This window comes from Pipistrellus hanaki, assembly GCF_964339955.1.
Source record: "Pipistrellus hanaki genome assembly, chromosome: 2".
NCBI classification, from domain to species: Eukaryota; Metazoa; Chordata; class Mammalia; order Chiroptera; family Vespertilionidae; genus Pipistrellus; species Pipistrellus hanaki.
In genome coordinates, this window is record NC_140504.1 from 183,617,992 (window position 1) to 183,627,534 (window position 9,543).

Genomic DNA, 9,543 nt, shown 5'->3' on the forward strand with positions numbered 1-9,543 from the left:
ATTTGGTTTGACCAGGCTCTTTTTGCTGTTGAATTTGTAGTCCAGGGGCCAGTAAACTAAAGCTTCCCTGCTGTTGCCTGAGAACCTAAGAATGTTTTCACATTTTTAAATAGATAGCAGAAAAAAAAATACCAAAAGCAGACTAGTTTTGCCTTCTGGATCAGGAGGCTGAGGCATAGAGACCTTCTTCTGCAGCTTTAGAATGAAGTCCTCACACAGACAGGCCCGTTTGGAAAAGGAGAAGTGAAAGGAGACAGGAAACAGGGCAGGTGATCTGGAGTCCATCACCCGGGGGCTGGCCTCACCTCCCGTGGTGTTGGGATGTGAGCAGACAGGTACTGGGGGCTTGGTAGAAACCTTTTTCTCATCTTATGCTCTGCCTGCACCACATTCTAGACCACCCAGACACAAGTAGGATTCACAGTGAGGAGGGAAAACAAGAGGTCCCACACCTTGGGCTCAGACTCAGAAGTGGAGAGGGTGCAACTCACTGCTTACCCTCGCCATGCCCATACCTGTGAGTCCAGTGGGGACAGATGGGCAGGGCACCTGTCACTCTCCTCGGGGTAGTTGCTACCAGCTTTGCTCCCTATCCCCCATCAAGAAGGTGCATTGTAAATAAATGCCCTCTCTTCATAGCTTCTCACTATGTACCACCCTTGCTATTCTGGTATTTCTACATAGAACAAGCCTAAGTGTTACTACTGGTTCAAGGTACATGTGACCTATGCTTCAGATGCCAATATTCAAAACATCAGAGTTTAGAGTAAGGAAAGTTTTATTGATTGAGAAGGTGCCAGCTCAAAAAGATGGGGGACCTTAGAGTTTTCTCAAATCCATCTCAAGAGTCCAGAATTCAGCCGAAACCGGTTTGGCTCAGTGGATAGAGTGTCGGCCTTCGAACTGAAAGGTCCCGGTTGGATTCCGGCCAAGGGCACGTGGGGGGTGTGCAAGAGGCAGCTGTTCGATGTATCTCTCTCATCAACGTTTCTAACTCTCTATCCCTCTCAATTCCTCTCTGTGTAAAAATCAATAAAATATATTTAAAAAGTCCAGAATTCAGACTTTTATGGTAAGGGAAGGGAGAAGAGGTGGAGTAAGAAGTGTGTGAGACCTCAGACATCTAGGGACCTAAGGAAGAACAGGGAATCTCTAAATCTCATTGTTTCCAGTCCCCTGCTAATCCAGTCAGGTCTGGAGGCTCCTAAAAATCTTTGCCAAAAATTCAAGCCTCAAGCCAAACTTCTCTAAAATTAGCATATCTATAGCAGGAGCTATTTGCCTGAAGGCCGTGGGGCAAATGCAGGTCAGAGTTAAGATAGAATCAGAGAGAGTGGCATTTCACTTTGTTACATAAATTTCCCCCTAATAAAATACATGAATAAATAAATAAGGTTTCCCCTCACACATAACTACTGCTCTCTCCTGAAGTGCCCACCTGGCCTGACATTCCTGCATCCTACCCCCTCTGCTTCCAGTCACTAGTTGGCGCTGGTGAGCCAGTTCCTGCTTCCCTGGCCCTATCAAGACTATATCTGAAAGAACAGAATTCCATCAGTGTTGTGGGGTCTAACCATGAAGTCAAAAATAAGACCACCAGAGGCTGCTAATTGCTTTAAAAAAGCAGGCAGGGATTTATTGAGCTGGCCAGCGATGGCTACAAGAGCACCACACGCAGGTGGAGTCCACCCTCATGACTGCGCTGTTCCAGGTGTAGGCAGTCCTTTTAAAGGTCTAAACCACAAAAATTTCCTTTGTTCTAAATTCTAAATTTTAAAGTCTGGGAACAGCTAGCAGGGTCGTTCCCAGCTACATCCTGCTGGATGTTGGAATGTGGACCTATCTTGCGCAAGCAGTTTTTACAGAAGCAGAATCAAGCAGAGTTAATAATCTCTAAAGGTTTTCTACAGTTTCAACTCCTGGAGCTACTGAGTCAGTGGGAATCAATCTCCTGTGGTCCTGGTCCACAGGCACAGGAAAATGTCTTAGCTTCCAGGTCTCAATCTGGAAGCTGAGGTAACTACCATATTGTTTAAGCAAGTAAATGAGCGCAGAAGCCAGAATAGCAGGGTTAAAATTCAAACAGCAGTTTTAACCTAAGTATTGTTGCTACCATACTTCAGGACCAGCATACCTTTGGTCATCCTTGGGGCAGGACTTACTGAAATGAGATTAAAAAAAAACAAACAGCAGGAATAAAGGTGTTATGGAAACATGTGCCTGATCTGTGAACAAATTCTGTTCCAAATCATCCTATATAATAAAAGGCTAATATACAAATTGTCCCCTCGGGAGACCCAAAGTTCGATTGCTCTCTATGACATATGCTGACCACCAGAGGGCAGCGAGAAATATGGCAGGCGACCAGCTGCGGCAGCGGAGTGCTGGGGGAGCCAGGGAAGGAGGAGGCAGGGAGGCTGGGAGTTGGGGAACCTGATCACCGGACCTCTAGTATATATTATACAAAAAGACACTGTTCCGACCAAGAGGAGTGACATTTTTCATCGTTTTGCAACAGTAGAGTTGAGTGGCTAGCAAAGACTATAAGGTCACAAAATCTAAAGTATGTACTATCTGGCCCTTTGCAGAAAAAGTTTGCTGATAGCTGTTGTGGGTAATTTTTCATTTCTTCTGCTTTATAAAAAACACTGCATGGAATCTAATGAACAAAATTAATTGACCAACAAAATAAGACCCGAAGCATTTGGAAGCATGGAGCAGACTGATAACTCAATGTGAGGATGGAGGGACAAGGAAAGATAAACCAAAACACATACTTATATGCAGAGCCCATGGACACAAGCAATAGGGTGCTAAAGACCTGGGGGGTGGGTAGAGGCTGAGCGGAGAGAAGTAAAGGGGGAAATAGGAGACATCTGTAACAATATATATATTTCCCAGGCTTGTGAGACCAGTCCTCAGCGGAGTCTTCAGACTTCCCTCTGTTTTGCCAAGTGGATGGTTTCACTCTGAACATCTTGGCCTTTCTCGGACTGCAGCACATTCTCCTCAAGGCTTTGGCTTTACTTAAACAGCCCTTGCCTCCCACTTTGCCTGATTGTCTTCTATCCCGTTTCCCTGAAAATAAGACAGTGTCTTATATTAATTTTTGCTCCCAAAGATGCGCTAGGTCTTATTTTCAGGGGATGTCTTATCTTTCTATGTGCTAGGTCTTGTTTTCGGAGGATGTCTTATTTTTGGGGAAACACAGTATTTATTCTTTAGGTTTTAGCTTCAAAGTATTTGCCTTAGGAAAGCTTTCCCAGACATCCCACTCAGAGCCCAGTTCAGTGTTACCCTCCCTTTGCTATTCTCTCCCCTCACTAAATTTAAGCCTTGCGTAGTCAGGCCCTGGACTGGGTCCGTTGGGGTACAATACGCATTTATTGTTAGAATGAATCTCTCTCTCCCTCTCTGAAATCAATGAAAATGTATTAAAAATAAACTAAAGAATGAACGAACCCTTACGGCTAAATATCTTAAACATAACCTTACTCAGGAGGATAGAAATTTAGGAGATGGAATACGTGAATTGCTGTCGAAAAAGATTGTTGCTACCAGCAGTAAGATAGTGCTACTTAATAGGCATTTTAAACTATTACCTCCGCTTGACCCAGAAAAATACTTTTTCTGGTCACACTACAACAAAATCCTGAGTTATTTCCATTATACTTTAAAGCACGGGCGCCAGGACCAACGATCACCAGCTGCCCAGGTACCAAAAAATTATGCTTCCGAAATCTCTTGATGTCGATTCCGCACGTAGAGCAATCAGGCTGCACTACATGTGCCACTCACGACAGAAGCCCTTTTTGCCGAACTGGCCTGAAAGCAGGGAGGCAGTGTTAGCGAAGCCCCATTTTGTTAAAAGTGGGGGGAAAAAACCTGTTTACAAACTCCTATTCTATGCTCCAGAAACTGCGGAGGAAATTTCAAGATCTTATGAGTCAGATGGAATGCTTTACCAGGAATTCTGATTTGCCTTTTTTTATTTAGAAGCAAAGGCAAAAGCTTAGTCGATATGCAAATACCGCAGTGCTTGCTGGGAAGGTGACCTGGGCGCAGAGGAAGGGGCGGAGACGGCCAGTAGCGGAGGGAGAACGGAGCTCTCTCCGCTGCAGTGGGCGGGGTCGCGTTCCTGCCCTCCGCTTCTCAGGGGCTATATAGGCACCTGTCTGGGAAAACACAAGTCCTACACTTATTAAAACTGAAAAAGCACAAACGTGTGCCAGCCCCGGCACGCGAGCACCAAAGGCACGTGATCACCGTAAGAGCGAAAAACGGAGCAGCCTAACCTTCATTACAATGGATTAGCAGAATGCGGTGTGTTCATAAAATAGAATGCAATCTGCTGCCCTTTCAAGGAGTTAAATATAAAAAAAAACACTGACAGAGCATCCTCTTGTACACCAAAGGTTGTGGGTTCCATTCCAGATCAGGGCACATACCTAGGTTGTGGTTTGATCCCCGGTGGGCAGGTAAGAGAGGCAACATCCCTATATCCATGTTCTCTCGAGCTCCCCCTTCCGCTCTCTAAAATAATTTTTTTTTTTTTTTTAATTCTCAGGTGAGGATTTAAAAAAAACCACACTGATGGCAGGTGCAGAATAAGGTACAGCATGATAGAAAGAAAAAAGCAATACTGTACTTGGAATGTTGAAGTAGGTCTTTATCAACAGATATAAAAATAGTGAAAAAGGTGTTGAATGGAGTATCAGGTACTGCATGATACCGTTAATGTAATAAGAGCATACACGTGTGTATTTATATATATATATATATATATATATATATATATATATATATGTGTGTGTGTGTGTGTGTGTGTGTGTGTGTGTGTGTTGTATGTTTTCTATGGTCCATGTTTGTGTATTTAAAAAAAAAAAAAAGATCTGGAAGAATAAACATCAGTGATTACCCCTGAAAAGGAAACAGGGGACTCAGGATGGGGGCCAACGGCACATAAGACTTTAGATCCGTGATCGGTAAACTGCGGCTCTCGAGCCACATGCGGCTCTTTGGCTCCTTGAGTGTGGCTCTTCCATAAAATACCACGGCTTAGGTGAGTCTGTTTTGAAGAAGTGGCATTAGAAGAAGTTTAAGTTTAAAAAATTTGGCTCTCAAAAGAAATTTCAATCGTTGTACTCTTGATATTTGGCTCTGTTGACTAATGAGTTGGCCGACCACTGCTTTAGATTGACCTGTAATGTTCCAATTTTTAAAAGCATAATGATTATTGTGTACTTTAAAAATGTAATTCCTACTTTATTTTCCCTGCATATTTCATTTTTAAAAAATATATATTTTAATGATTTTTTACAGAGAAGGGAGAGGGATAGAGAGCCAGAAACATTGATGAGAGAAACATCGACCAGCTGCCTCCAGCACACCCCCCACCGAGGATGTGCCCGCAACCAATGCACATGCCCTTGCTTGGAATCGAACCTGGGACCTTTCAGTCCACAGACTGATGCAACAGGTTTTGGCCATATTTCATTTTTTGAAGTTAGATTTATTGAGGTATAATTTACATACAGTAAATTCATTTTTTTAATTATTTATTTTTTAAGAGACACACACATCTATTTGTTGTTCCAGTTAATTATACATTCATTGGTTGATTACTGTATGTGCCTTGACCAGAGAATTGAACTGTAACCTTGGTGTATAGAAACACTAACCAACTGACCCATCGAGCCAGGGCCTTCACTTTTTTTTATCTTATAGTTCAGTGAGTTTTAACAAACTCATAGACATTTGTCTGTTATCACAATAAATCAAAATATCAAACATTTACATCCCTCGAAAAGTTCCTTTGTCTCCTTTTCTAGTCACCCCCTCCCCCTATTCCCAATCCTGATACCCACTGTTCTTCTCTGGCCCTGTAGTTTTGTGGTTTTTTTTTTTTTTTTTTTTAATATACTTTATTGATTTTTTACAGAGAGGAAGAGAGAGGGATAGAGAGTTAGAAACATCGATGAGAATAATCGATCAGCTGCCTCCTGCACACCCCCTACCGGGGATGTGCCTGCAACCAAGGTACATGCCCTTGACTGAAATCGAACCTGGGACCTTTCAGTCCGCAGACCGACGCTCCATCCACTGAGCCAAACCGGTTTTGGCTGGCCTTGTAGTTTTGCCTTTTCCAGAATGGCATAAATATTCAAAGAATGAAACCACCATTTGCAACACAGATGGACCTATAGGGTAAATATTATGCTAAGTGAAATAAGTCAGAGAAAGACAAATATCATATAATTTCACTTTTATATGGAATCTGAAAAAAAAGTGAACAAAGAAAACAGAAACAAAGTCATACATAGAACAAACTGATGGTTACCAGAGGGGAAGGGCACATGGGGGACTGGGTGAAAAAGGTGAAGGGATTAAGATGTGCAATTTGGCTAAATAAATAAAGAAGTGCAAATTGGCAGTTACAAAACAGTCCTAGGGATGTAAAGGACAGTATAGGGAATATAGTCAATAATATTCTTTTTTTTTAAAATATATTTTGTTGATTTTTTAAAGAGAGGAAGAGAGAGGGATAGAGAATTAGAAACATCAATGAGGAAGAATCATTGATCAGCTGCCTCTTGCACACCCACTACTGGGGATGTGCCGGCAATCAAGGCACATGCCCTTGACCGGAATCGACCCTGGGACCTTTCAGTCCACAGGCCCATGCCAGGGGTCCTCAAACTTTTTAAAGTGGGGGCCAGATCACGGTCCCTCAGAGAGCTGGAGGGCCGGACTATATGAACTACTAATTCCTACTGTAACACCTCGGCTGCGCTCACTGCCCAAAAAACCTGGCGGGCCGGATCAGACTCCTCTGCGGGCCGCATGTGGCCCGCGGGCCGTAGTTTGAAGACCCCTGCCTGAGCCAAACCGGTTTAGGCTATTCTAATACTATGTACGGTGTCAGGCAGGTACTAGGTTTATGAGGGAGCAGAATCACTTCATAAGTCGTATAAATATCTAACCACTACACTGTACACCTGAAACTAGTATAATATTGAATCCCAAGTCTAATAGAAAAATTTTTTTTTAATGGAATCATTCACAAGTACTTCATTTTTTTTTTTAATATATTTTATTGATTTTTTACAGAGAGGAAGGGAGAGAGATAGAGAGTTAGAAACATCGATGAGAGAGAAACATCGACCAGCTGCCTCTTGCATACCCCCTACTGGGGATGTGCCCGCAACCAACGTACATGCCCCTGACCGGAATCGAACCTGGGACCTTTCAGCCCGCAGACCGATGCTCTACCACTGAGCCAAACCGGTTTCGGCACAAGTACTTCATTTTTAATATAGAAACAATATGTGGTAATTGTAAAGAAATCAAAACAGCACAGAATTTTAAGAATGCTTTCCCCAAACTACTATTGACAGTTTAGTGTTCATCCTGCCACACTATTTTCTATGTATATATACATCATCTAGATTTTTTTAAAGATTTTATTTTAAAAAATATATATTTTTATTGATTTTAGAGAGGAAGGAAGAGGGAATGATAGAAACTTCACTAATGAGAATCATTGACCGCCTGCCTCCTACATGCCCCCTACTAGGATTCAAGCCTGAAACCTGGGCATATGCCCTTGACCAGAATCAAACCTGGAACCCTTCAGTCTACAGGACGATGCTTTACCCACTGAACCATACTGGTTAGGGCCATCACATAGATTTTAAAAAATATATACATTTTTGATTTCAGAGGGAGAGGGAGAGATAGAAACATCAATGATCAAAGATCATCATCTGATCAGCCTCCTCCTGCACGCCCCCTACTGGGGGTAAAGCCCACAACCCAGGCATGTGCCCTTGACCAGAATCGAACCCAGGACCTTTCAGTCTGCATGCTGACACTCTTTCCACTGAGCCAAACCAGCCAGGGCTATCACAAAGATTTTTAAAAAACGAATAATATAGACTGTTAGGCCTTTTACTTTCCTTAATATAATATGTGGAGGTCCCTGACCTCTACAAAGCAGAAGCTGAAGAAGGAGTCATGTAAACAGCTTACACTATAAAAGGAAGCAGATCTGTAGTATAAACTAGTGGAAGCCTAGACACAGGAGCTGTCAACTGTGTCTGCTGGGGACTCCACCAGTCATCCCCCCCCAAAAAAAATTATGACTTCTGCTCAACCCTCCAATGCCTTCCCATTGCACAATAAATAAAATCTTGTATCCCCACTACAGCCTACAACACATGTGTCAAACACAAGGCCCGCGGGCCAAATCCAGCCCGCCAGGCCTTGCAATGTGGCCCGCACTGCGCTGTCATCACTGCACTCCGCTGTCAGTTTATGACATTGTCAGTTTATGACTGTTCAGTAAACCATTCGGCCCGCGATTTAGGCTGGATTTTAGATTTTGGCCCCTTCTCTGATTGAGTTCGACACCCCTAGCCTACAAGGTCCTGCCTAAGCTGACCCCGTTGCCTGCCAGTCCAACCTCATTGCCTGCCTCCCCATCACCCATTAACCTCAAGCCAACTTGGTCCTTGAAGAAGCTGTTTCATAGCTCAGGGAATCACCCAGAGGGATAAATCTAGTTTATTCTAGCATTCTCTCATTTTACATTTTTGCTACCGTGTTTCCCCGAAAATAAGACATCCTCCGAAAATAAGGCCTAGCGCATGGAAAGATAATACATCCCCTGAAAATAAGACCTAGCGCAACTTTGAGAGAAAGAATTAACATAAGACACTGTCTTATTTTTGGGGAAACAGGGTAGTAATGTTTCCCCACTTCAGACTGTAAAATCTCTTAAGGATAAGGATATTGTCTGTCTTATTTACTGACACCCAGCCCCTAGCAAAAAGCTGGGTGCACAATAAACAATGTATTTGTTGAATGAATATACTTTTAAACGGGGTCTTAAAAAGATGGATAGGAGTGCAAAAATAAAAGTGAAAATGGTATGCTAGACTATTAGCATGAAGACAGCAATGGCAGGAAAGTAAGACTAGGAAGACGAAGATCCCGTAAATTTGGATAGGTGGCAGTATAAGGGTGGATTAGAAATCTGGTAGGACGAGGATGGGAAACTATAAAGACTGGCAAGGCAGGTTATTGTACTAATAATTCCTGCTGGCAGTCACAGTCACTTGCTTTGGACTGTCACAGCCCTTCTTACATTCCTTTATGTTTCACCATCTTTGCGGGGGACCTGGGCTCCAGAAGGACTTAGGCTGGAACCAAGCCTAGCATCTGCTAAATGCAGCATTTCTCACCAAGCATTTGACGGATGAACTAATGGAAACAATCAGTTGAGTGGTTAGAGGACAGGGTTTGGAGAATTCCGAGTTCAAACAGAGACTCAAAACGTATTAGCTAGGACCTTGCTTTATCTCTCACAGGTTTCCTTTACTCTTTATTTTATTTTCCATGACCATTTATCCCCTATCCCCTCTTCCACCTCCACCCGCCTCACAGGTTCCCTTTAAACGGTTTACCCGGAGCCCCGGTGTGGCTCAGTGGTTGAGCCTCAGCCTATGAACCAGGAGGTCACGGTGGGATTCTTATGGGGCG